The sequence below is a fragment of the Sphaerodactylus townsendi genome, linkage group LG09 (assembly GCF_021028975.2).
Source record: "Sphaerodactylus townsendi isolate TG3544 linkage group LG09, MPM_Stown_v2.3, whole genome shotgun sequence".
NCBI classification, from domain to species: domain Eukaryota; kingdom Metazoa; phylum Chordata; class Lepidosauria; order Squamata; family Sphaerodactylidae; genus Sphaerodactylus; species Sphaerodactylus townsendi.
Window position 1 is genome coordinate 12,349,474 of NC_059433.1, and position 27,056 is coordinate 12,376,529.

The window sequence follows — 27,056 nt, forward strand, 5'->3', positions numbered from 1 at the left end:
GGTGGGGGGGGGGGGGGGTGGGGGGGGGGGGGGGTGGGGGGGGGGGGGGGTGGGGGGGGGGGGGGGTGGGGGGGGGGGGGGGTGGGGGGGGGGGGGGGTGGGGGGGGGGGGGGGTGGGGGGGGGGGGGGGTGGGGGGGGGGGGGGGTGGGGGGGGGGGGGGGTGGGGGGGGGGGGGGGTGGGGGGGGGGGGGGGTGGGGGGGGGGGGGGGTGGGGGGGGGGGGGGGTGGGGGGGGGGGGGGGTGGGGGGGGGGGGGGGTGGGGGGGGGGGGGGGTGGGGGGGGGGGGGGGTGGGGGGGGGGGGGGGTGGGGGGGGGGGGGGGTGGGGGGGGGGGGGGGTGGGGGGGGGGGGGGGTGGGGGGGGGGGGGGGTGGGGGGGGGGGGGGGTGGGGGGGGGGGGGGGTGGGGGGGGGGGGGGGTGGGGGGGGGGGGGGGTGGGGGGGGGGGGGGGTGGGGGGGGGGGGGGGTGGGGGGGGGGGGGGGTGGGGGGGGGGGGGGGTGGGGGGGGGGGGGGGTGGGGGGGGGGGGGGGTGGGGGGGGGGGGGGGTGGGGGGGGGGGGGGGTGGGGGGGGGGGGGGGTGGGGGGGGGGGGGGGTGGGGGGGGGGGGGGGTGGGGGGGGGGGGGGGTGGGGGGGGGGGGGGGTGGGGGGGGGGGGGGGTGGGGGGGGGGGGGGGTGGGGGGGGGGGGGGGTGGGGGGGGGGGGGGGTGGGGGGGGGGGGGGGTGGGGGGGGGGGGGGGTGGGGGGGGGGGGGGGTGGGGGGGGGGGGGGGTGGGGGGGGGGGGGGGTGGGGGGGGGGGGGGGTGGGGGGGGGGGGGGGTGGGGGGGGGGGGGGGTGGGGGGGGGGGGGGGTGGGGGGGGGGGGGGGTGGGGGGGGGGGGGGGTGGGGGGGGGGGGGGGTGGGGGGGGGGGGGGGTGGGGGGGGGGGGGGGTGGGGGGGGGGGGGGGTGGGGGGGGGGGGGGGTGGGGGGGGGGGGGGGTGGGGGGGGGGGGGGGTGGGGGGGGGGGGGGGTGGGGGGGGGGGGGGGTGGGGGGGGGGGGGGGTGGGGGGGGGGGGGGGTGGGGGGGGGGGGGGGTGGGGGGGGGGGGGGGTGGGGGGGGGGGGGGGTGGGGGGGGGGGGGGGTGGGGGGGGGGGGGGGTGGGGGGGGGGGGGGGTGGGGGGGGGGGGGGGTGGGGGGGGGGGGGGGTGGGGGGGGGGGGGGGTGGGGGGGGGGGGGGGTGGGGGGGGGGGGGGGTGGGGGGGGGGGGGGGTGGGGGGGGGGGGGGGTGGGGGGGGGGGGGGGTGGGGGGGGGGGGGGGTGGGGGGGGGGGGGGGTGGGGGGGGGGGGGGGTGGGGGGGGGGGGGGGTGGGGGGGGGGGGGGGTGGGGGGGGGGGGGGGTGGGGGGGGGGGGGGGTGGGGGGGGGGGGGGGTGGGGGGGGGGGGGGGTGGGGGGGGGGGGGGGTGGGGGGGGGGGGGGGTGGGGGGGGGGGGGGGTGGGGGGGGGGGGGGGTGGGGGGGGGGGGGGGTGGGGGGGGGGGGGGGTGGGGGGGGGGGGGGGTGGGGGGGGGGGGGGGTGGGGGGGGGGGGGGGTGGGGGGGGGGGGGGGTGGGGGGGGGGGGGGGTGGGGGGGGGGGGGGGTGGGGGGGGGGGGGGGTGGGGGGGGGGGGGGGTGGGGGGGGGGGGGGGTGGGGGGGGGGGGGGGTGGGGGGGGGGGGGGGTGGGGGGGGGGGGGGGTGGGGGGGGGGGGGGGTGGGGGGGGGGGGGGGTGGGGGGGGGGGGGGGTGGGGGGGGGGGGGGGTGGGGGGGGGGGGGGGTGGGGGGGGGGGGGGGTGGGGGGGGGGGGGGGTGGGGGGGGGGGGGGGTGGGGGGGGGGGGGGGTGGGGGGGGGGGGGGGTGGGGGGGGGGGGGGGTGGGGGGGGGGGGGGGTGGGGGGGGGGGGGGGTGGGGGGGGGGGGGGGTGGGGGGGGGGGGGGGTGGGGGGGGGGGGGGGTGGGGGGGGGGGGGGGTGGGGGGGGGGGGGGGTGGGGGGGGGGGGGGGTGGGGGGGGGGGGGGGTGGGGGGGGGGGGGGGTGGGGGGGGGGGGGGGTGGGGGGGGGGGGGGGTGGGGGGGGGGGGGGGTGGGGGGGGGGGGGGGTGGGGGGGGGGGGGGGTGGGGGGGGGGGGGGGTGGGGGGGGGGGGGGGTGGGGGGGGGGGGGGGTGGGGGGGGGGGGGGGTGGGGGGGGGGGGGGGTGGGGGGGGGGGGGGGTGGGGGGGGGGGGGGGTGGGGGGGGGGGGGGGTGGGGGGGGGGGGGGGTGGGGGGGGGGGGGGGTGGGGGGGGGGGGGGGTGGGGGGGGGGGGGGGTGGGGGGGGGGGGGGGTGGGGGGGGGGGGGGGTGGGGGGGGGGGGGGGTGGGGGGGGGGGGGGGTGGGGGGGGGGGGGGGTGGGGGGGGGGGGGGGTGGGGGGGGGGGGGGGTGGGGGGGGGGGGGGGTGGGGGGGGGGGGGGGTGGGGGGGGGGGGGGGTGGGGGGGGGGGGGGGTGGGGGGGGGGGGGGGTGGGGGGGGGGGGGGGTGGGGGGGGGGGGGGGTGGGGGGGGGGGGGGGTGGGGGGGGGGGGGGGTGGGGGGGGGGGGGGGTGGGGGGGGGGGGGGGTGGGGGGGGGGGGGGGTGGGGGGGGGGGGGGGTGGGGGGGGGGGGGGGTGGGGGGGGGGGGGGGTGGGGGGGGGGGGGGGTGGGGGGGGGGGGGGGTGGGGGGGGGGGGGGGTGGGGGGGGGGGGGGGTGGGGGGGGGGGGGGGTGGGGGGGGGGGGGGGTGGGGGGGGGGGGGGGTGGGGGGGGGGGGGGGTGGGGGGGGGGGGGGGTGGGGGGGGGGGGGGGTGGGGGGGGGGGGGGGTGGGGGGGGGGGGGGGTGGGGGGGGGGGGGGGTGGGGGGGGGGGGGGGTGGGGGGGGGGGGGGGTGGGGGGGGGGGGGGGTGGGGGGGGGGGGGGGTGGGGGGGGGGGGGGGTGGGGGGGGGGGGGGGTGGGGGGGGGGGGGGGTGGGGGGGGGGGGGGGTGGGGGGGGGGGGGGGTGGGGGGGGGGGGGGGTGGGGGGGGGGGGGGGTGGGGGGGGGGGGGGGTGGGGGGGGGGGGGGGTGGGGGGGGGGGGGGGTGGGGGGGGGGGGGGGTGGGGGGGGGGGGGGGTGGGGGGGGGGGGGGGTGGGGGGGGGGGGGGGTGGGGGGGGGGGGGGGTGGGGGGGGGGGGGGGTGGGGGGGGGGGGGGGTGGGGGGGGGGGGGGGTGGGGGGGGGGGGGGGTGGGGGGGGGGGGGGGTGGGGGGGGGGGGGGGTGGGGGGGGGGGGGGGTGGGGGGGGGGGGGGGTGGGGGGGGGGGGGGGTGGGGGGGGGGGGGGGTGGGGGGGGGGGGGGGTGGGGGGGGGGGGGGGTGGGGGGGGGGGGGGGTGGGGGGGGGGGGGGGTGGGGGGGGGGGGGGGTGGGGGGGGGGGGGGGTGGGGGGGGGGGGGGGTGGGGGGGGGGGGGGGTGGGGGGGGGGGGGGGTGGGGGGGGGGGGGGGTGGGGGGGGGGGGGGGTGGGGGGGGGGGGGGGTGGGGGGGGGGGGGGGTGGGGGGGGGGGGGGGTGGGGGGGGGGGGGGGTGGGGGGGGGGGGGGGTGGGGGGGGGGGGGGGTGGGGGGGGGGGGGGGTGGGGGGGGGGGGGGGTGGGGGGGGGGGGGGGTGGGGGGGGGGGGGGGTGGGGGGGGGGGGGGGTGGGGGGGGGGGGGGGTGGGGGGGGGGGGGGGTGGGGGGGGGGGGGGGTGGGGGGGGGGGGGGGTGGGGGGGGGGGGGGGTGGGGGGGGGGGGGGGTGGGGGGGGGGGGGGGTGGGGGGGGGGGGGGGTGGGGGGGGGGGGGGGTGGGGGGGGGGGGGGGTGGGGGGGGGGGGGGGTGGGGGGGGGGGGGGGTGGGGGGGGGGGGGGGTGGGGGGGGGGGGGGGTGGGGGGGGGGGGGGGTGGGGGGGGGGGGGGGTGGGGGGGGGGGGGGGTGGGGGGGGGGGGGGGTGGGGGGGGGGGGGGGTGGGGGGGGGGGGGGGTGGGGGGGGGGGGGGGTGGGGGGGGGGGGGGGTGGGGGGGGGGGGGGGTGGGGGGGGGGGGGGGTGGGGGGGGGGGGGGGTGGGGGGGGGGGGGGGTGGGGGGGGGGGGGGGTGGGGGGGGGGGGGGGTGGGGGGGGGGGGGGGTGGGGGGGGGGGGGGGTGGGGGGGGGGGGGGGTGGGGGGGGGGGGGGGTGGGGGGGGGGGGGGGTGGGGGGGGGGGGGGGTGGGGGGGGGGGGGGGTGGGGGGGGGGGGGGGTGGGGGGGGGGGGGGGTGGGGGGGGGGGGGGGTGGGGGGGGGGGGGGGTGGGGGGGGGGGGGGGTGGGGGGGGGGGGGGGTGGGGGGGGGGGGGGGTGGGGGGGGGGGGGGGTGGGGGGGGGGGGGGGTGGGGGGGGGGGGGGGTGGGGGGGGGGGGGGGTGGGGGGGGGGGGGGGTGGGGGGGGGGGGGGGTGGGGGGGGGGGGGGGTGGGGGGGGGGGGGGGTGGGGGGGGGGGGGGGTGGGGGGGGGGGGGGGTGGGGGGGGGGGGGGGTGGGGGGGGGGGGGGGTGGGGGGGGGGGGGGGTGGGGGGGGGGGGGGGTGGGGGGGGGGGGGGGTGGGGGGGGGGGGGGGTGGGGGGGGGGGGGGGTGGGGGGGGGGGGGGGTGGGGGGGGGGGGGGGTGGGGGGGGGGGGGGGTGGGGGGGGGGGGGGGTGGGGGGGGGGGGGGGTGGGGGGGGGGGGGGGTGGGGGGGGGGGGGGGTGGGGGGGGGGGGGGGTGGGGGGGGGGGGGGGTGGGGGGGGGGGGGGGTGGGGGGGGGGGGGGGTGGGGGGGGGGGGGGGTGGGGGGGGGGGGGGGTGGGGGGGGGGGGGGGTGGGGGGGGGGGGGGGTGGGGGGGGGGGGGGGTGGGGGGGGGGGGGGGTGGGGGGGGGGGGGGGTGGGGGGGGGGGGGGGTGGGGGGGGGGGGGGGTGGGGGGGGGGGGGGGTGGGGGGGGGGGGGGGTGGGGGGGGGGGGGGGTGGGGGGGGGGGGGGGTGGGGGGGGGGGGGGGTGGGGGGGGGGGGGGGTGGGGGGGGGGGGGGGTGGGGGGGGGGGGGGGTGGGGGGGGGGGGGGGTGGGGGGGGGGGGGGGTGGGGGGGGGGGGGGGTGGGGGGGGGGGGGGGTGGGGGGGGGGGGGGGTGGGGGGGGGGGGGGGTGGGGGGGGGGGGGGGTGGGGGGGGGGGGGGGTGGGGGGGGGGGGGGGTGGGGGGGGGGGGGGGTGGGGGGGGGGGGGGGTGGGGGGGGGGGGGGGTGGGGGGGGGGGGGGGTGGGGGGGGGGGGGGGTGGGGGGGGGGGGGGGTGGGGGGGGGGGGGGGTGGGGGGGGGGGGGGGTGGGGGGGGGGGGGGGTGGGGGGGGGGGGGGGTGGGGGGGGGGGGGGGTGGGGGGGGGGGGGGGTGGGGGGGGGGGGGGGTGGGGGGGGGGGGGGGTGGGGGGGGGGGGGGGTGGGGGGGGGGGGGGGTGGGGGGGGGGGGGGGTGGGGGGGGGGGGGGGTGGGGGGGGGGGGGGGTGGGGGGGGGGGGGGGTGGGGGGGGGGGGGGGTGGGGGGGGGGGGGGGTGGGGGGGGGGGGGGGTGGGGGGGGGGGGGGGTGGGGGGGGGGGGGGGTGGGGGGGGGGGGGGGTGGGGGGGGGGGGGGGTGGGGGGGGGGGGGGGTGGGGGGGGGGGGGGGTGGGGGGGGGGGGGGGTGGGGGGGGGGGGGGGTGGGGGGGGGGGGGGGTGGGGGGGGGGGGGGGTGGGGGGGGGGGGGGGTGGGGGGGGGGGGGGGTGGGGGGGGGGGGGGGTGGGGGGGGGGGGGGGTGGGGGGGGGGGGGGGTGGGGGGGGGGGGGGGTGGGGGGGGGGGGGGGTGGGGGGGGGGGGGGGTGGGGGGGGGGGGGGGTGGGGGGGGGGGGGGGTGGGGGGGGGGGGGGGTGGGGGGGGGGGGGGGTGGGGGGGGGGGGGGGTGGGGGGGGGGGGGGGTGGGGGGGGGGGGGGGTGGGGGGGGGGGGGGGTGGGGGGGGGGGGGGGTGGGGGGGGGGGGGGGTGGGGGGGGGGGGGGGTGGGGGGGGGGGGGGGTGGGGGGGGGGGGGGGTGGGGGGGGGGGGGGGTGGGGGGGGGGGGGGGTGGGGGGGGGGGGGGGTGGGGGGGGGGGGGGGTGGGGGGGGGGGGGGGTGGGGGGGGGGGGGGGTGGGGGGGGGGGGGGGTGGGGGGGGGGGGGGGTGGGGGGGGGGGGGGGTGGGGGGGGGGGGGGGTGGGGGGGGGGGGGGGTGGGGGGGGGGGGGGGTGGGGGGGGGGGGGGGTGGGGGGGGGGGGGGGTGGGGGGGGGGGGGGGTGGGGGGGGGGGGGGGTGGGGGGGGGGGGGGGTGGGGGGGGGGGGGGGTGGGGGGGGGGGGGGGTGGGGGGGGGGGGGGGTGGGGGGGGGGGGGGGTGGGGGGGGGGGGGGGTGGGGGGGGGGGGGGGTGGGGGGGGGGGGGGGTGGGGGGGGGGGGGGGTGGGGGGGGGGGGGGGTGGGGGGGGGGGGGGGTGGGGGGGGGGGGGGGTGGGGGGGGGGGGGGGTGGGGGGGGGGGGGGGTGGGGGGGGGGGGGGGTGGGGGGGGGGGGGGGTGGGGGGGGGGGGGGGTGGGGGGGGGGGGGGGTGGGGGGGGGGGGGGGTGGGGGGGGGGGGGGGTGGGGGGGGGGGGGGGTGGGGGGGGGGGGGGGTGGGGGGGGGGGGGGGTGGGGGGAGGGGCTGATGGGAATTGTAGTCCATAACATCTGGAGTGCCAAAGGTTCGCCACCACTGTAGTCCCCACCATGATGTTAGCAATCCTACTTATCACAGCACCCACCCCACATGACTTTTTGTCTGTGCAGCTCTCATGAGTCCCAACATAGAACTTTTTTGGTGGTCAATGGGGATTATGTTTTTTTCCCCTTTTTTAGCAGCTGGAATGCTGGCTGAAACCAACCCATTAGTTGTGATGATTCCTTACAGGTTTTACAAACATTTTTGTCAGGGTTGAAAAAAAGAGTTGTTATGGGGGATTTCTGTTTTCTTCTCTGCCCTCAGCAGAGGACAGAGAAGCTATCTGATTGGCTGCATAGCATCCTGATTTTATTCTACGTGATTCTTGATTGGATGAGTTCATTCATCCAACTAATCTAGAAAGGAAAAAGGAAACATCAGCCAAGGAGCAGAGCAGGAGCTGCAAGAAGAAGCAGTAGATCATTGTGCATGTTTGGTCTCCATCTGCAATGTACATTTTCAGTTGGATTGTCAGCACACGTTACCCCCCGCCCTTCAGAACTCACTGCACTCTCAGATCAGACTCTCTCTATGGTTTCTGAACTAGACAAAGCAAAGGAAAAGTGAGGGGAGCCAACATTCATTTTGCTCCCTTTGTGTTTCCTTGCTCCTCCTGGCTTTCCCCACTAACACAACATCAGTTCCTTCCAACTGGTCAAAACAAAGAAGTCGATGTGTGTGTGCGTGCGATGCGTCGCGTGCGTCGCGTCGCGATGCGTCGCGATGGCGTCGCGCGGCGTCGCGTGCGTGCGTCGCGTCGCGTCGCGTCGCGTCGCGTCGCGTCGCGTCGCGTCGTGTGTGTAATGAACAAATGGGCAATACAATAAGATACGCATGAAATACATGAATTCCATTTTCTTGCAACGTTCTCGGTGGCATGAGTGTTATAAGATACCCAATCTCCTGAACAGCTCTGATGTGCTCTTTTGTGAAACTGTTGCAAATTTTATACTGGAAATTAGTAATTTTAACTGCATTTGCATGGGGATGTGTGGAGACTCGTTCCATCAAAGTCACTGACACATACTTGTTGGAAAAGAAATCGGCCGCAGCCCAAATTTATTCACATATAACAAAACTTTGAAGCTGGGCGAGCATAACAGAGCACATCCTGGCCCCCAGGCAGCAAACCGCTGACCTGGTTATAGGGCAGCCCCAGCTGACCCCTTAGGCCCTTCGGACAGAACCCCTGTCCGGCACATCCCCCGAGGGAACCGGAACAGGAAGTTACTAGATGCCACGTGGACGCAAACCCAATTTGTGACACCCCTCCCTGCCGTCGGCAGCTGAGCTCTTATGCACGGCCCCCAGGCTTGTCTCTTCAAGAGCTCTACTCGCCACCCACCCCGGACCTCTTCATATGGAGGCTCCCCGTGCGTGGAAGGTCCGGCATGCAAGCTACTGCCTTCCCACAATAGGATGATGTGCTCTTATGCCCAAAACCGCCCAGTGAACTTCGCGACAATATGGGCAACATACAACATAAAAGAACCCCAATAATCGCCTTCAAATTGGGGTGGAGGGAGGGCCTTTAAGCTGCGACCTCGAAGAGGCCGGTCCCCTGACAGCCCTGTTATAGAGCTGCTCAAGGCCCTATCCGCATGCCGGCACCCGGCCGCTGAAGAGCAACCTCACCATTCCTTGACCCGGCCCGGGGAAGGAGGCTTCCGCTCGTTCAAGGCCCCTGGTCACGGCCGCACCCGCTGACATGACAGCCTCTAGTCGGGCTCGAGGCTTCCCACCGCCCTTCCTTGCAATTTGGCGCCTCAGGCTGAAGCCTGGGCGATTTTATCGAGGATGTAAGGATGGAGACTTCGTTCCATCAAAGTCACTGACACATACTTGTTGGAAAAGAAATCGGCCGCGAAAGCCCAAATTCTATTCACATATAACAAAACTTTGAAGCTGGGCGAGGCATAATAGCAGTACATCCTGGCCCCTAGGCAGCAAACTAGCCGCTGACCTGGTTATGAGGAGCAGCTCCCAGCTGACCCCTTAGGCCACTTCGGACAGAACCCTGTCCGGCACATCCCCTGAGGGAACCGGAACAGGAAGTTACTAGGATGCCACATGGGCGCAAAACCACAATTTGTGACACCCCTCCCCTGCCGAGACAGCCGAGCTCTTAGCACGGCCCCCCAGGCTTGTCTTCAAGAGCTCTATCGCCTACTCCCCACGGACCTCATAAGGCTGGAGGCCCCCATGGGAAGGTCCGGCATGCAAGCTACTGCCTTCCTACAATAGGATGTGCTCTTATGCCCAAACCCGCCACCCGAAGCTGTTAAACCGGCAGCTCCCGCCCCTTAGCTTCAGCAGCCCAGAGTCACACAGCTCAGTGCGTGCCCGCCACAAAGCCACTGGGTAAACAGAGCAAATCAGACATCATTTTGCTCAGTGCGTGCGGTGAAGCAACTGCAACAGAGCAGCTCAGTTAAGCTCACTCCAGTGCATGCCGCGAAGTCACTGCAACCAAGAGCAGCTCAGTGCATGCAGAGCATTTCAGAGCATACAACCGACATCATTTCGGCCAGATGTCCTGACGTCAATCTGATAAGTGTACTCTATCGGGCAAAGTCAAATACCGAGCGCATAGGGATATACTCTACTATTGAGGGAATAACATCCTCTCCCAAGTATCCTGTACAACCCCGGCTAGCGGACCGACAAGCCTTAACCTTGGCTTCATTTCCCTGGCCGGAAGCAACTTCATCCTCCAGTTCCTCTGTTCCAATAAGCAGCGACTTCGACAGCCGGTTTTCGTTGACGTCTTTACGATGCAGCAAGCTCAGGTCATTGGCTCCTATGAGGATCCTTACTCCGTGCTAGTAAGGAAAACCAAACAGCTTGGTTTTTTCGCATCATACACCGCAGCAAGCTCAAGTCAGTCTCCATGGAGGATCTGCAAAGGCCACTCCTGTCAAGCCAGCAATGCCATTCTACCCACTCTGTAGCACAACCTCCATCTGGGAAGCCGAGATCGAAGGATGGAATCCATAACCAAGGGGAGTAGGGAACACCACCTCATGGACTTCGGCCATCGCGTAAGCGACTCATCCCAGGACACAAACGTTGTGGTCCACCACAGCCAAACTCGAGAAGTAACCACGTTACCGCCAGAACTATAAAGAGAACAGAGTTACAACAAAAGTGAATGAGGGCCAGACGCATAATACCTGCGGTAGCGCCAAGAGACTTCCAGCAGCCTCCAGCCTGAGCTAGGTCTTCAGCCTGAGTCTAGTCTGCGTGATGGCCCTCGCTTGAGAGGCCAAGATTGCTGCTCCCACCCAGAAGAAGTGGGAACCAAACTGTCCAGCAGGAGAGACCTAGAAATCTCAAACAACGCCATGCAGAACAGCTATGAATTGATATCTGGACCCTGTTAACGAAGTCATGTGAGTACCGGGTTGGCTCCAAATGCTGCCTGCATGGGATGAAATGCAAATGAAAAAAAAAAACGGGAAAGCCGGACTGTAACCCGTTATGATTGGGTGAAAGGGGCAACAAGTTCACTGCACCCAGAAAAGTATAAAAGTGCGCCAAAGTAAATGCGGCTTGGAATAGCGTAGCTTCATAAGGAGAGTTACCAACCGCGTCTGTGGAATTGAGCAGAAGCGTTCTTAGGAGCCCCTTTTGTAATGGAGCTTGCCTAGTGGTCTTGTGGCCTAGGGAATACCACTGCCAACCCGACCATGGCTGGGTCTTCGGGCTTCCAGTAGTGGAGCACTGGTCATGGGTGTGATTCCTAGGGGCTGACAAGTGTTTGTAAAAAGTGAAATCCATTACCTGTGTCCCAGCGCTTCACGGCTATTGGACTGAAAGCTAGGGCCTTCCCCTGCTTAGCCCAGACACCCTAAGCGGATCAAGCCAGAGTGCAACTTTTGTGCTAGGGCTCCACTGTAACTAGGGCTGAAAGCACTCCCACCATGGTCGCCTATAGGCATAAATCCATATTTTTTTTAGCCAATGGAGCTGCCGATGCAAGCTGTAAAACAACTAGCCTGGACAACCAATGCCCTTCTGAACAGGATGACGATTCCATTAGCTGTGGGAGCCCTGGCACAGCGGATCGGACCACATTGAGCAGTGGTGGCAAGCACATCCCGTCCACTCAACCATACTGCCCGAATCAGCTGGCTTAACGATGGAATCCCCACCGAGGTTCCACTTCCCTCTGGATCACGATGGAGGCAAAGCCAACCAGCCTGAGCCGATCCCCACTCCAGTTGGCTGGTTTGGATAAGACTAGGGTAAAGAAAATGGAGAGAATTGAGGCAGACCTTTCACCTTGTCCAACTAACTATACCCCTGCTCTGGGGTAACTGTCCTCTACCCCTGCCCCAGGAGCTCCCATATGCAGGGAGGAACCCAGTCGAAAAAAGGCCCCGATGATAAAAATTCCAAGCCAAACACTCAAGAGTAAAAAGCACAGAACCATGGACCCAGGATCGAACTTAAGTATAAGCAGGATCAATACTTATCCTGGAGTCTACTTTAAACAGCCGGTGCCAAGTTGGAAGTGAAGAGGTCAGAAAAGATTGAGTCACAGGTTCTGGCACTTCTCTCATTTGAATAAGACGTCGCGATGCAATAAAAGAATAAAACAAAATCTACCATATAAATAGGGGAGACCCATCCCTGGTGAAATTGCCTGGAAATATTAGCTGGCCCACTGAGCTGGGACCACAGCTGCCTCATTGACTGGGCATGAAGACCCTGGTGGTGTGGATTTAACCCATGTCCCCAGATTCAAGGCGTCCACCTCGGTTTTGCCCCCCTGCCAGCCATGCCGTGGTCACCCTGGTCCCTCTTAAGCAGAGTCATAGTGTGTGACCTGGCCCAGGGTCACTCCATATAAGCTTCCTGGTGCCAGTGGGGTTTCCTGTATGTAGGTAATCCCAGGTCTTAGCCCCATACCTGAACTCCTGAACCATACTGGAGCAGTTTTGGAACCAGCCAGCCAGATCACCAGATTGTTTGTCACCAATCACAAATCGGCAAAATGCCTACATGGCCTTCGTGGCACTTCCTCTTTTTTTTTAAAGGTGCTACCTCCCATTATGATGGAACAGGGAGAGGGAAGACTGGAACCCACTACCGTCCAGTAATCCAGAGGAGGTACTAAAGTGGGGAGGGAGGACCCCTGAAGGAGTCCCCCTACTGCTGCACAAAGAGGCCTCCTGGCCAGAAAGCAAGATCAAGAGCCTCCAGGGGATGGGGTGATATATCAAGTTGAAAATAAATAAATAAATAAAATTAAATGCGCCCACCAATACATGGCTTGATCTACAGAAAATGCACTTCTGGCTACTGCTGCCTTGGGAGCAGGAACAATCCATCTAGTGACGAATTAAACTGTTTGCAATATCCATGTTTGATACCTGGAAAAACCAGCTGTAAAAAAGAAAATGCCAATTAGTTCCCACATAACACCTCGACTCCACTCCTGGGCTAAGCTTACCAACCCTTACCAAAGTGGCTGGATTGTCCCCGACAAACGTCCATGCCAAAGCTAGGCTCTGACGGGTATTATATTGTGGTGCCATAGTAGACACCTCGATGGTCGAGAAAGTCGCATTATGCTGGTCACCCCTTTTGATTTTGCAAGCTTTCGGGCCTAAAGGCCCTTTAAAGTGCTACAAACCCCTGCTGACAAGTTAGGGTGTTCTAACGGGAAAGCGCCTCCATGACAGCTTGAATTCAAGCCCATAAACAACACTCCTAGTCCTATAAATCCAAGACCTGCATAAAATCCGAGTGAAAACACATTTCCTCACAACTTGTTATAAAAAAACCTAGAGTGTCAGCTTGAAGTAGACACAGAGGGGATGATCACTTCCAATGGATTTCTGCATGGTATAAAAGCCTACATTGAACCATATATAATTGACTTAAACAGCAAGGAATCTGCCCAACCAGAGTCAGCCCCAGTTAACTTCCGAGCTCTGACAAGCCAGCTTCAGCTTAAATGATCCATTTGAATAAATGTGAATCTCCCAATGCCACATCAAAGGCACGTGAGGTCCTTTTGCTCACCACCAGTTATAAAAAAAAAAAACCAACAACAACAACAACAACAACAACAACTGCTGAATTACAGTCCCTTTATCAACTTCTACTTGCTCGGCATAGTGGCAGTTTGCTCTGCTGCATATATCCAAAGGAAGAGACTTTCCCACTCTACCTTGTGACAGGTGTAGAAAGAAGTGGAGCAAAGGGGCAATCAACTGCTGAACTCCTTTTTATCATCAGGATGCTTAGAAAGGTTTTGATAACTACTTCTTTCAAAGGTATGGTCATGATGCATGAAACTGCCCCATATGCATTTCAAAAAACCTAAAATGACTAAACCTCTACAAATCCTGCTCGTTTACATTACTGATTTCCCTTCCAAGAGTGTGTTGGGGGTGATAGGGTTGCCATCTCCAGGTTGGAAAATTCCTGTAATTTTGGAGTTGGGGAGTAGGGAGGGGATGAAATGCGTTCTAATGCACATAGCATCCACCCTCCTTCAAAGCAGCTGCTTACTCTATAGCGTAGAGAGATCAGCTGTAATTCCTGAAGAAGCTCCAGGCCATAGCTTGGGGACTGGCTTTTTGTGGGGAGAGTGGAGGCCTGATTTCCAAAGTATGAAAGCATTATTTAAGCACTCCCCAGCTCAAGCAGAGCAGGAATCAAAACCCAGTTCTCCCAATTACCCGCAGGCACTTTACCACTACACCATTTCGCTGGATCTTTCCATCTTTAATTGGAATCCAGGTCGATTCCAGGAAATTACAGTGCACCTGCTGTTAACCACTACACCTCTGCTGGGTCTCTCCATCCGTTATTTTGAAACTGGATCATCTCAGAAAATTACAGTGCACCTGCTCTTAACCACTACACCATGCTGGATCTCTCCATCTGTTATTTTGAATCTAGATAACTTGAGAGTGTTAAAGGAAGTAGGGATGCTAAGCAAGGCCCCCGGCCCCTTCATCCTCAGGCAACAATACTGGGCCTTAACGGGTCGCGAAATTGGCGCTACCAAGCTAAAAAACCGCGGCCTGGCATAACGAGGCTCCATTTCTTCGGTGCCGCCGGTAGCACAACCGGCCCATCAAGTCGCGATCCCCGTCACCAGGTAAAAGTCAAACCGACCGCATGGCGCTGAGGGCCAGAAGGAGGGAGGGTGACAAGCCGGCAAAGCTCTGCGGCTTTGCAATAAAGCGTGGCACCGACCCTCCAGCAGATGAACGTGGCCGCCTCTGAGCGAGGCTGAAGAGCCGCTCCTGCCAAGGGAGTGGCGGTGGCCAGGGATTTTCCTCAGCCCCAGCCACGAGCCTTTGCTTCGCGGCGGCCCTCCTTTTCCCTGCCGCCTGCTCGGAGAAGCTGCCTGTTTAACCTTTGTCGCAGAGCTCTCCTGAACCCTGAACGCCTCTCCGGATGAACACTGTGCGGGGGGGGGGGCTTAGGCCACCGGTCAGGCTAGAGGAGGTGGCGCTGGGCCGAATGGGGAGGGCGTCGCAACCGCGGCCCTCCTAGGAGCCTAACTGGCGCGAACGCAGCTCCGCAATACAACGCGGAACCAACGCTCCATCCCAAGGGTCCCGGCAAAGCCGAAGACCCGCTCTTCGAGGCCAACAAGGGAGCCGTAATAACAGTCTGCCTTAAAGTGGCTGGCCGACAACCCCCAACTCAGACAAAGCTGTGAGGACCCGGATCTAACACTTTTCGGCCTCCGGTGGAAAGGCGTTTGGCCGTCTCAAAATGGGACCGGCTGGGGGGAGTGAAGTCACAAAGGCAACAGCTGCCTTCGTGAGGGAGAGAGCAACGAAAAGCCCCCCAAAGAAGTCCTGGCAAAGGCCAGAGTCATGTGCTGCCAGCTGAGGGAGAGAGGAACGAAACCTCCTCCCTTTGAAAGCCGCCGGCCTCGAAGAGGCCGGTCCCCGCCGATGCAGCCCTTTATAGGCTGCTCAAGGCCCCTGTCACGTGCCGGCACCCGGCCACGTGACAGCCTCAGTCGGCCGGCGGGGAAGGAGGCTTCCACTCGTTCCTCCCCCCTTGCAATGGCGCCTCCAGGCTGAAGCCTGGGGCGCGATTTCTTAACCTGGTTTTGCTTTAAAATTTTGCTCTGTTTTGTATGCCAATAAAGGCTTGTGTTGTGTGTTGTGTTGTGTAGACAAATGGTGGGTTGGATTGGCTTTGAACACTTCTCAGTGGAAGAATCTTTTTTAAACAAAAAAAGAGGGGGAAAAAGCCCATCACAAAGTACACAGCTGCAAGGTAAGCATGAATAAAAGCCCAGTGACTCCAAACAGGGTTGCTAAATGGGGGGAGACGGATGTCCTTTAAGGAGGATATCAAGTTTTGCAAATCCTGCTGATTCACTTTGAAGATCACAATTTCAACCATGTTTGGTTTGTTTGAATCAAAACCCTAATTCTTTATATTCTAGATCAGGGGTAGGGAACCTGCAGCTCTCCAGATGTTCAGGAACTACAATTCCCATCAGCCTCTGTCAGCATGACCAATTGGCCATGCTGGTAGGGGCTGATGGGAATTGTAGTTCCTGAACATCTGGAGAGCCGCAGGTTCCCTACCCCTGTTCTAGATAAATAAATAACGCTGTGCATATGAATACTGTATAATTAAATTTCATAAAACATGTAAAAGAAACAAGAGCCCATCAGTACCAATAGCAAATAAGAACATAAGAACATAAGAATATAAGAACTAGCCTGCTGGATCAGACCAGGGTCCATCTAGTCCAGCACTCTGCTACTCGCAGTGGCCCACCAGGTGCCTTTGGGAGCTCACAGGCAGGATGTGAAAGCAATGGCCTTCTGCTGCTGCTGCTCCCAAACACCTGGTCTGCTAAGGCATTTGCAATCAGAGATCAAGGAGGATCAAGATTGGAGCACAATCCTCTGTGGTTCTCACCACCCTACATAATTTGGTATCATCTGCAAACTTGGCCACCACGCTACCCACCCCTATATAGTGCAGGACCAACAACCACTCCCAAATGATAACACAGAATTAAGAGAGACCTTTTAATTTATACCAAGGGCATGTGCATTTTTTAAGGGGGGGGGGAATTAAGTGTAGCGAAATCACTATTTTATCTCCAAAACAATTAAACTAAGAATACATTTGGGGCAGCGCTAAATCCAAGATCAGAGCTTTACAGTGGCATTCTAAGCAACTAATGTCCATGGACTTACACTTCTCCTTGACAGGACCTCCTAAAGAAATCCTCTACATTTCAGAAATAAAATGTCCCTTGCTAGATAAGTGATGCTAATTAATACAGTCATATCATTTCCTTTGTCTTAACGATGATTTTGGGTAACTCCACCTAAGCAACATTTGATATTCAGTTTTCCTACTGGTTTCATTTCAGTTGTCACGATGAACTCCTCTTTATTCATGACAAATATGAATCTGGCTGGTTGGCTTGTTTGAATACCCCTATCCCTCTCACAATGAACGCGATGGAAATTTTCCTGTGTGCTGAAACCTGCAATCACACTGTAATTTGCTACAACCTGTGAAGGTGTGTGCCTGGGAAGTTTCTTTCCTCCTCACAAACCAGAATCTAAAACATTGTTGAATCCAAGGTTAGACACCATTCTTAAAGAGGAAAACCTCTATTTTTCATCTGTATTCAGTTTTGAGAAATTGGAGTTTGGCTAAAGCTTTCCAAAATCAAGAGCCCTGAATCAGACTCTTCTGCCAGGGGTGGAGGAAAACTGCACGCGAAAGTTGTAAAATGCAGAGCCTGTGTCCCTCGGGGAGTCTGAACACAGTGAAATTCATGATAGCTGCAGAGATGCCCTCCCCCTTACACACACACAGCCACTTATCTTCTTCAGACAGGGAACCACTTCCTGATTTGTCCTGTCAGGTTTTTCCCACCACCTTTTCCCCTTCAGGGACTGAGGTGCTTCAGAAAATGGTATGTTTGGTTGAAAGCACTTCTCAGCCCTGTAACACACCCAGAAGGTGAAGGATGTTTGTTGACTTTATTCCTTTCCAGGCACACCCCTCGTGAAAGCCTCTAAAATAAATACTTGAGCCAGATTTAAAACTTATGCTCATTAAAGATGTATTAATAGATAAAGAAAATGGTAAGAGGAAGGGATAATAACTTGGAGATGAATTTTGATGAGGCAAATAAGGCAGGAGATTAGCACAGAGGTTCAGAGGTTTGCTTCTCCTCAAAGTAATTAACAAGATTGTTCGGTTTCAGTTCAGCTTAGATGTTATTATTTCTTAGATTGTACAGTCCCTTTAACTTTACTGATGGTACTGGCTATTGGCTTCTTCACATACAGAGTCCTAACACTGACTTGGTACTTATACATAGTACCCTCATTCAGCCCACATAATTAAAAAAAACCCCTCAAAGTAGATTTAGGTTTGTTTGATCAAATAAAACAAAATTTTCTACTGAGGTAAGCCAAAGCAAATCTCAATACCCCAGACTTATTGGCATACAGAAATCCTTCTCTCACTAGAAGATATTCCCATCCTGGTTTATTATAGCTCTACAGCCTGACCTGCCAATAAACCCTTCCACCAGTATACTTTGTCTTTATATATTTTTGCTTTCACTCAGCACTTAGGCCTGTGGTGGTGAACCTTTGGCACTTCAGATGTTATGGACTACAATTCCCATCAGCCCCTGCCATAACATCTGGAGTGCCAAAAGTTTGCCACCACTGATTTAGGCTGATACCAGTAGCGATCTCATACTTTGACTACTTCTCAGCGATATTTAGTTTTTCCCACACAGTTAAGGTAGACAGCACGTAACAGCAGAAATGCTCAAGACTAAAAAGCCTCCCAGATTCTTCTGACAGGGAGCTAATCTCCTCCCTCTCTGCATCATACAATTACTTGACCAATCAGGGTGCAGGAGGCCACAGCCAATCAGGTGGCTTCTGCTGTTCCTAGGCCTTTCTGCCTCACTCTGACTGCAAATGGTAAGTTCTTTTAGATGAAACTACCCTTTTTTAAAAAAAATCATATTTCCTTGCAGTCTGTCACAGCTGCCACTACCTTTTATTTAAAATGTAGAGATAAGAGTTGATCTGCCTTGGATGGTCCAGGCTAGCGTGATCTTGTCAGATCTTGGAAGCTATGTGGAATTATCCCTGGTTGGTACTTGGATGAGAGGTTACAAAGGAGGTCCAGGACTCCTACATGGAGACAGGCAATAATAAACCACTTCTGTTTGTCCCTTGCCTTGAAACTCCTAAGGGGTCACCATACACAAGCTGTGACCTGACAGCACTTTGCGCCACCGACAAATAACAATGAGGATGATAAAACACATGTCTGTTTTATTTTTGTGGTAGAAAATGGCCAGTGAGGCTGAGTACAAACCCAAGGGGAATAATGCTACAAAGTAAACTTCCAGTGACTTTATAGCAAAGCACTTTACAGTAAATCAAACAAACCTAAATCTACTTTAATCCTTCTGATCGTGCAGAGATGAAGCCCCGGAGCTGTTTGTTTTCTGATATTTCCTCCCCTTTCCTTGTCAAAATTTGCTGCCCTTTATAAAGGTAAACAAGATATTCTTGTGCATCTTAATCAAGAATCTGTGGCGCAGAAGATGCAGCCAGAAGAGATACAACCTTTTGTCATTCAGCAGGGGAAAGGACTTGAGAAAACAAACAAACAAATGGGAAACCATTCACACTGGTTGAGGGAGGAGAAAGTCTGCACTGAAGTTCCTAGGTGGCCTCCTGTCCTCAGGCCAAACTATCTCAGGTTTGCTTTGTTGAACAGATAAAAGGAAAACAAGCAGTGCTTGAACAGTAAGTAGCTTCCGAGCTGAAAGATTGAAAAGATTGGCATTCCAGTTCAGCAGATTGGAAGAGGGGAGAAGGAGATTGCAGTCTTGTGTTTTCTCTTGAACATTGTCAGCTTCAAAACACAGAAAGAAGCAGGGCCTTATATAGGGGGCAGTGGGAAGAGAGCAGATGGCAAGAAGAGGAATAGGTTGAATTACCCAGCAGAGATGGCTCGCTTAGCAGTGCATGCACCCGTTCTCCTGATTAGGTTACTGCTAAGAGATGGGGAACATACATTGCCCAGCAGAGATGGATTGTTCTGCAATGGGCATACTCCATTCTCCCCATTAGGCTGCTAATAAGAGGTAGAGGGGAAAGGAGAGAGAGATTGCAGGCCTCAGAGGTTGGTAAGGAAGATTGTGGCTATTAGGCAGGTGAGACTATGACCCTTTCCGCACGGGCCAAATACAGAGTCCCAGGGACGGCAAAAATGCCATCCCTGGGAGAGCGTTCGCACAGGACGTGTTGCTGCTGCACAGCAGCGCCATCCTGGCTTTCCCCAGGTGGCATGAAGCCACCCCTTAAAACCTCATTCAATGAGTGAGGTTATTGATAAACAGCGTCTTCCCGGCGGCGGGGTGTGAACCGCGCCGCCGGGAAGCCACTGCTTTCCCCATTGGCTCCACTCACCTTCTTGTGCAGCGTCCCTCTGGAGGGTTGCAGAGACCTGCCCACACTGCCCTGCGACCTCTGGAGGTCGCAGGGCAGCGTGGGCGGGTCTCTGCAGTCCTCCAGAGGGATGCTGCACGAGAATGTGAGTGGAGGGGGACCATCGAGAGGCGGCTCCACGCGGAGCTGCCTCTCTGGCTGCAGGGGAAGTCAGGGTTGCGTGAACACTAGCATGCGAATGATCCCTGAGCCTCCATCAGCATACTTCATGCCAGTGGAGGTGCATTTCCACACATGTGCGGAAAGGGCCTATGGTTAGTGAGGAGGAGGGGGACCTAATGGTTCCTAAGGAGATGTTTGGGAATTTACGCTAAATGTGGGAGAAGAATTCTCATCCTTAGTTCTTTAAAAGTAGTTACTTCAAATGCTGTAAAGTGATCCTAAAGTTTGGGAAGTCTGAAGGAAAAGCAAATGAGAAGAATATCCCATTCCAATAGTTTACAGGCACTAGAGCTAACGCATGAACCTCTGAGTGCTAGCTTGGGTTAAATTGGAAAAATACCTTGAAAATCTATCATACCGGTATATTAAAGCATTAGACCCCTGTGACAAACTGAAATCTTAATGATGAACTAAAGACTAAATTTTATCTTAACAAATATTAACAATCAGCCAAACAATTGTGTTGATCTCTGAAAACAACAACTTGATTTTTGTATATAAAACGCTGACCTCGTGTATCTAATCTGGAGGAACCGGGTTTGATTCCCAGCTCTGCCATCTGAACTGTGGAGGCTTATCTGGGGAATTCAGATTAGCCTGTACATTCCCACACACGCCAGCTGGGTGACCTTGGGCTAGTCACAGCTTCTCGGAGCTCTCTCAGCCCCACCCACCTCACAGGGTGTTTGTTGTGAGGGGGGAAGGGCAAGGAGATTGTAAGCTCCTTTGAGTCTCCTACAGGAGAGAAAGGGGGGATATAAATCCAAACTCTTCTTTTTCTTCTTCTTCTGACCTACAGCAAAGATAAGAAAAAAAATGAATGTCTTAGGAAAATTAGGAAACATTATTTGTATTTAAGGGGAATGGAAGTTTTACCCTTTGTGATCCCTTGCCTTCACAGCTGTACTTAAAAAAATGTCTGGGAAAAGGCTAGGCTGGAAACTTTTTTGCTTAGGTTGAGTTTTTGTGTGCAGAGGGATTTAGGGAATATTGAAACATTATAGCTGGATTAAAATAGTGTGAAAGTGTAATTATTCATTAACAGTTCATGGAGCTCAACATAACTTATTCTCTAATTAAAATGTCTTTGATTAAATATGTATATATATTAAAATGTACATAATACATGGGGGGGTGTAATTTTTCAGTTTTGCCCCCCTTCAAAAATGTAGATCCAGTCCTGGAAAAAAGGACTGTTGTTAGTCAAAAAGATGATTGTGTTAAAGTGTAATTGGCTGAATTGCAGTAATATACGTCAGGTCACCCATCTTTCTGGAGAGAACAGCATATTCATTTTGGGACATTAAATAACCATTTGTGCACTTTGGTCTGCTTTGAAGTGAACATTATTATTTGGTAGGATCCATAAATAAGTACTGTGATGTAGAAGAAGACAAAGAAGAGTTGGATTTATATCTCTCCTTTCTCTTCTGTAGGAGACTCAAAGGGGCTTACAAACTCCTTTCCCTTCCCCGCTCATAACAAACACCCTGTGAGGTAGGTGGGGCTGAGAGCGCTCAGAAGAACTGTGACTAACCCAAGGTCACCCAGCTAGCATGTGTTGGAGTGCACAGGCTAATCTGAATTCCCCAGATAAGCTTCCACAGCTCAACTTGCAGAGAGAGGAATCAAATCCGGTTCCTCCAGATTAGAGTACACCTGCTCTTAACCACTACATGTCAAGTCCCAGTTCAAACAATGACTCACTTTCAGACTTCAAGGAGTTTATTGGATACATGGGCATGAAAGGCAAAGGAAGTTCTGACAAATCCCCCCCAGAACAAATGATAATACAGAGCAGTCAGGTACACCCCCACATGGGAAGAAACAGAAACCAAACTTCAGCAGAGTACAGACAGTTCTCAAGGCTGAGAATAAGATCAGCACAAAGCAGCTGAAGCTCACTCTAGAACTCCTCCTCCCAACAGAGAGGCATCCTGACACTACGCCACTGCTGATTCTGTAGTTATCTTCATGAGGTTTCCTGTTCAGGTGTCAGGATTCAGCCTATCTTGCTTATATTATACCATAGATGTCAAATTCGCGGCCCTCCAGATGTTATGGACTACAGTTCCCATCATCCCCTGCCAGCATCATGCTGGCAGGGGATGATGGGAACTGTAGTCCATAACATCTGGAGGGCCGCGAATTTGACATCTGTGTATTATACAGATGGTGTAGCTTTGTTGTTGGAAGAGAGTGTTATGGGTACTGTTGATTACCAAAAAAACAAAAACAGATAGGTGGTTTCTAGATCAACTCAAGCCTGAATTATGCCTAGAAGTGAAAATATTTAAACTGAGAGTATAATACTTTGGTCACATAATGAGAGGACGAGTCTCTGGAAAAGACAATAACGCCAGGAAAAGTTGAAGGCAGGCAGAAAAAGGAGACCCAACGTGAGATGGATTGACTCTATAAAGGAAGCCACGGCCCTCTGTTTGCAAGACCTTAGCAAGGCTATTGACAATAGGACATTTCGGAGGATATTGATTCATAGGGTTGCCATGATTTCGATGCAACATGACAGCATTTAACACACACACAGCGATGGTCTGGTATACCAGTGTGGTAAAATGATACAGACATCTGAGGTGGTGAAATGTACAGGTATAAAGTGGTGCCTTTTCTGACTGTTTCCAATTTATAAATTTTCATATATTGTTGAAAACTTTCCAGCTGCCCCCTGCTTCAAGATCTTGTGCATACAGTGGATCACCTTACTTTGGACATACCCTGGGCCTTTCTCAAGGATCCCATTCTGCACCAAGGTGTTCTGAAGAGGTCATGGGAGACCCCTTGTTAGAGATCTTTAGTAGGTTCTGCAAGTATACAAGGGTTTTTGATGGGAAATGAATAGCAAGGAAAATGAACTTTTGGGAATGTGCTATTTAATTTTGGTTTTACTTAATGACCGACTTTATAGCTTTACCAAGATGCACACAGTCTTGTTGTGCTAAAAAGCGGAATGTTGGAGTTTACCTTGTACATTACCTAGAACAGTGGTGGTGAACCTTTGGCACTCCAGATGTTATGGACTACAATTCCCGTCAGCCCCTGCCAGCATGGCCAATTGGCAGGGGGCTGATGGGAATTGTAGTCCATAACATCTGGAGTGCCAAAGGTTCGCCACCACGGACCTAGAACATTACCTTGTACATTACCCTTTCTAGCTCACCTGTCATCCAGAGAATCTGGACTCTCAAACTTTGTTGTTGTTTCTGTTAAAACAAAAGGCAAAAATCACGAAACGGTCTTTGTAGTATTCATTTAAAAATGCTGGCTTTTTGATTGACACCCAAACTCTTTGGCCTTCTGCAAAAGATTTTAAAAAAATGAACACAACCATTTACAAAGCGCCCTTAAAAGCAGAGAGGAGACATGCAGCCCTACTAAATATTGCAAGCGTTGAACTTGTTTTGTGTTTCTGCTGGATGTTCCTGCTTCAAAAAGAGAGAGAGAGAGAGAGTCTAATTCTTCAGAGACCTGACCCAGGCTCAAAACCCCAACCAACCAGACTGCAGCATTATATTTACTTCAGCTGAATGGGATTGTGCTGGTGGTAGACATTCAATAAATCAACCTGGTACCCCCATTGACACCTTCCAAGTTTCCCAGCCATCCGCAATTTTACTTCACTCGTCCTCAGCCGCAGTCCGAACAAGATTTATTGACTCCGCATGTACATGCGCAAAGGTAGATGAATACGACAAGAGATATGGAAAAGCTAATCTCCCCGTGCTTTCTTGCTTGCATGTCAAACGGAAAGCTCCTAGTGACTCAGCCGGATCCAAAGCTGATTTCAGGGTGCCAGGCTATTATACAAATGACTATTAGGTCATGGTTCATGACACTAGCACAGTCACGTAAGGCAATGGCAGGACCAATAAGGACAGATGAGAGACGATCGACAGTTTATAATATCCCGAAGAAGCGCTGAGCAGAGCGGCTGAGCAAAGGACTAATGCTCGGTCCGGTTGCTGCTCGTTTCCAATAGAGAATGACCACCTGCCGTCTCAGTGACAGCAAAGAGGGAGAGTTAATTGGAGGATTCCCGAGACAAAGCAATAAAGCGGCAGCAGGGGATGCCACTCTCACCTCGGTGTCTTTTCAGCTAGGTAACGGAGAGAGAAAATTACAAAGGGATCCTCTAGAGCAGAAAGCTTTGGTAGTCAGCAAAGGTGCTCCTTTATCAGGGCGTTGTGCAAAAGGGGTTTTGCAACTCTTTACCATGCTTGCTTAAATGGGTCCAGGTTTATTCATTTACAGAACAGCTTTGACAGCATCCCCCCCCCACCCCCAGCATGTGAAAAGGGCAATATGTCTGCTAGCTCGGCTGGGGGGAGGGGGAGGGGGAGAGAATGGACTAGTAGTGGAGGAATCCTGTTAAGCAATAGGGAACGCTGCTCCATCATACAAAACTAGCATGCCCGGCCACGCATTGCTGTGGCTGAGTCTGGTGAAGTGGAAAAGGAAGAAAAGGGGAAGTGAATGGTTCGAACATGTATCATTGCACAGTAATTGCAAGGGAGACGAGAGGCAAGGGGCCCCTCGCTCCCCTCCCTCTCTCCCATTCCCTTGCATGGCAAGGTCCCTCCCTAACATTCCCCTTCGTCTGCTAGGGTGGGTGGGCCATGTCCAGGTGGGCTGGTCCTGTCCCTTTCACTCCTTTCCCTTGCAGGCGAATTATCTAGCGTAAAACACGCTGGGAGGCATGAGTTATGTTGTGTTCAAATTTCAGAGCGTTTGGTCCAGCAAACCCCTTTGACCCTCCCTCACCTTCCCCTTCCTCCGCTAGGGTGGGTGGGCCATGTGCAGATAGCCCGCCCCAGCTCTTTCACTCCATAAGGCAGTGGTTTTCAAGGAAGGCATGGTTGGTTCCCTTGTATCAGAGGGTGTTGCTTTGATGGCCAGCAGATGGCGCTGTTGCGGAACAGAACTGTGGTTCCAACTGTCACAAGTGTGGCATGTACACAATAACTGGCACAGTTGTGACATGTACACAACAGGAGGTGTGGAAACAATATGGAAACCTGGCCGCACGTGAATGCAACGTTATGTGAAAATTTCAAAGCAATCGGTCCAGTAGTTTGGGAGATTACCTGTCAGCAGAAAAACGAACTGATAGATTTTTATATAGAGAGAGTCTATTCCTCAGCCAAGCAAAAGGTTGGCAATCCTTGGTGCAAATCAGAATTATCAACAAACTGGTTTCTAAATTTCAGAGTGCACTTTGGATATAAATGTTATTTTGCAAGGGAAATGAGTTCTCAAAGAAAGCAACCTCCCCTCAACAAACAGTATTCTTATTAAATGCTGTCTTTTCCCATTTCCCTTAAATGGATGTGTCAGAGTAAATGCATACGTCTCGAGGTTAAAGAACTGTAAATTTACTGATCTTCAAAAAAAACCCCATTCTTCCACATCAGGATAACAACTACACATCACCTCTTTGTGTTTCTGATACATCCTGTTGTGTACACAAAGAAACAAGTACCCACGAGGTGTCCTCTGCTTTGAGTGTACACTCCCTTCAGTTTTGATTCTCATTTATGCATGTTTTCTCCTCTTTGGCACTCATCCCATCCTCAGATCCGAGAATCCCTGTGTATTCTGAAGGCTCTGAAAATGCAACTTTTTTGCGAGCCTTGCGGGACCTTGGAGAATTCTGCAGGGCCTGTAAAACGGTTTTGTTCCACCAGGCTTTGGGTGAGGCCGGCCACGGATTCCCCATCTGGGATGCCCCTGTGTTGCATGCCATTCCATCATTGGCATGCCCAATGTAACATCTAACCTACACTGCTACCCCCCGCCTGGCCTTGGGTCCGGGCGCCATACTTTTATAATCTTACTGTTATATATATTGTACTGATGCTGCTTGTTTTATGAATTCTGTAAATTGTTTTAACCTGTTTTAATTTATTTATTCTGTGTACTGTTGCTTTGGCCAATTGTATGTAATACTGTGTCTGGCCTAGTGTACACCGCCCAGAGCCCTTCAGAGGTGGGCGGTTTATAAATGTGATATATAAACAAACAAACAAACAAACAAACTTCCCCACTTCCTTCACAGGGAAAGGAAAAGAGATCCCTACACATTAACATTTTCTCAGGTTTTCCTTGCTTTCCCCTGGCTAAACCACTGTAGTACCTCCTTCTCCACCAGTCACCATTTCAGACCAATGAGAAGGTTTGGGGAAGGTCCCCTAATGGTTTTTTTTAATCTTCACATTTGAAGATTATCAATGGAGCAGTTAACTCAGTGAAAGGCCCTTTCCGCACGGGCCTTCGGGTGCTTCCCCACCGGCAGGAATTCTGCCGGTGCAGGGGTGGGGGCCATTCGCACGAGAGTGTGCGAGCGGCCCCCGCAGAGGCCAGCGCAGGAGAGGTGGCTCCGCACAGAGCCGTCTCTTCCCCGTCCCTCTCCCACTCACCTCGTCACCGTCGTCGCCCTGCTGGCCTCCTAAGACCTGCCCACGCTGCCCTCCGACCTCCAGGGGTCGGAGGACAGCAAGAGAGGGTCTTAGGAGGCCAGCAGGGCGATGACAGCGACGAGGTGAGTGGGAGAGGGACGGGGAAAACAGTGCATTCCCGGTGGTGCCGTTCGCACTGCACCGCCGGGAATGCGCTGTTGTTCCAAAAACCTCCCTCCAGGAGGGAGGTTTCTGGAGGCGGCCTGATGCCGCCCTGGGGGAGGGGGAGGGGAGCCAGGTCGGCGCTGCTGCGTTTTGGCAGCGCCGCCTCTGCGAACGGCTCCCTGGGGACGGCGTTTTTGCCGTCCCCAGGGCGCCGTTTATGGCCGGTGCGGAAAGGGCCAAATTGAGTTCATAAAGAAAGCTCTTGCTGAACTTCCTCATCTCCTTCCCCCATCCAGCTGCAGCCACATTCTTTCCTCCCTTTCTCTTCTCCTGCAAGACTTAGTCTAGGCTTTTATGGCTCATCATGGTAGACATTGCTCTGAATTAAGATATTTTTGTGAATTATCGATAAACAAAAGATGCCACCCCCCCGCCCAAGGCATCAGGCAACCTCCCAAAATAGAGGTTGCATGGCAACAACAAAAAGGCAGGTGGGCAAAACAGCAGGTCAACTTGGATAGAGAAACAAAAACTGCAGGGAAGAAAATAATAATGTAAACAGGAAAACCCCGCTGTGCAGCAAAGTTAGAGAATTTACTGATTCTCAGTTGTGGGGCAAGCAGTGCATGCATAAATGGTCAGTGGCTCAAAAGACGGGTGCCTTTTAAATCACTGAGCTCAGACCAGATTAACTATGGACAGAATTCCACAATCAGCAGTCTTCAAGACTGAGGAAGGATTTGAAACTTTTTTACCCTGGCGAGATAACCATGACATCACCCTGGCTTTCGGTTTTTGTGAGAATTAATAACATTGCAGGAGATGGTTTTGTGCTCAACCGGGAATCGAACTTTCACGAAACAGTTACAGATGTTTATCTTTACAGGATGTGATGTGCAAGGATCAATGATCCCAATCCAAACATTTTGTCTTTATCCCCCATTAATAATTACTGACTTGAGCAGCCACAAGGGGTGCAAGGAGACCCCTCCCTACTGTATGTCAGGAATTGT